Raw genomic sequence first — 1,349 nt, 5'->3', positions numbered from 1 at the left:
TGTGCTGGTATCAGGTGTTGGCGTGACCTAGGCATGTGATAAGGGCAGGAGCGCCCGGCTGACTGAATGCGTGGGGTCAGCTGAGCTCTTCAATGGGCTCCGGCTCCAACCAACACAGCCACTCTCCACTGCTGTATGGAGCCTTTCAGCTCACCCTGCTCCACTTCCAGACCCCTCTGCTGGGCTTCTGGCCCAGAGGATCGGCCCGGGTTCATCTGGAGATGTGTAACCAGTGATTCAGACGGCACAGACAGTAAAGTTTTTGTCTCTGTATGCATTCCCTTTCTGCGTCTCTCTCACTCTCACACATACGCACAATAGGGATCCAGTCATATGGCCGAGACTGCAAACACTGTGACAAAGAAAAAAACCTCATAAACCACTCTGTCCCTTGCCTCGTGTTTGATGATGTTTGCATTATGTGTTTGCACAATGTGTGTCTTTGTTGATGGAACTGAAACTTAGTCTGTTTCTCTTCCATCCTACTCCTCGTTTCCAGCAGAAGTCGTTGAAGAAAAATCTCCCTCTTTCAATTTTTTTATGCTTTCCATTAGAATAGGCCTGTTAAGCGGAGGGTCTAAAAATACTCATGGAGGTCTGGCTTTTCCCCTCCCTCCTTCGGGGCACAGAAGATTGTGGCAGGCTGTGTGTGTATATGTGTGTACACGCAAGCTATAATTAGTGTGAGTGAAGGAAAGGTAGTGTTACTTGATGGGGTGGGGTCCACCATTAGGGAGTGATGGAGTGGGGGAGCTAGAAAGAGCTGACGATTGACACCCACACACTCACTTGCATATACTGTACAGTATGTGTCCTAGCTTCCATGGAGCCATGGAACTGTGCCACAAACACAGACATCTGATATGTCTTATCATATGCCTACAAACACGGTTCCACACTCAGATGCGGATGGATGCTCTTTAATACATTTACACAGCAGTATAAGGCAGAACACACATCCAAAATTTGAATGAATTCAATCAACAGACAAGAGTTCTTTTAAATGCAGTCTGAACCTCGGTAGATCACTGTACAGCAAATGTTACTCATATATCTATATACTTGAATTTAAATATGGTTAACTTCAGGCGTACTGTATGTGTATGTACTGTATATGTACACACACACACACACATGCACACATGCTCACAATTGTATGATTTTTTATGTAATATTAATTCTTTATGCACTTATCACCTACTTGTATAGGTATACAAGTAATAAAATTATAGCCTAAATAAAATTAAATAATCATATATATAGGAAAATCTCTCAATCATTGTTGTATTGCATTACACTATATGTTTGGCGGCCACAATAAAAACGTCTCAGGTTACTTATGTAACCAT

The sequence above is a fragment of the Sinocyclocheilus anshuiensis genome, unplaced genomic scaffold (assembly GCF_001515605.1).
Source record: "Sinocyclocheilus anshuiensis isolate Anshui unplaced genomic scaffold, SAMN03320099.WGS_v1.1 scaffold2482, whole genome shotgun sequence".
NCBI classification, from domain to species: domain Eukaryota; kingdom Metazoa; phylum Chordata; class Actinopteri; order Cypriniformes; family Cyprinidae; genus Sinocyclocheilus; species Sinocyclocheilus anshuiensis.
This window is presented reverse-complemented; position numbering follows the sequence as displayed.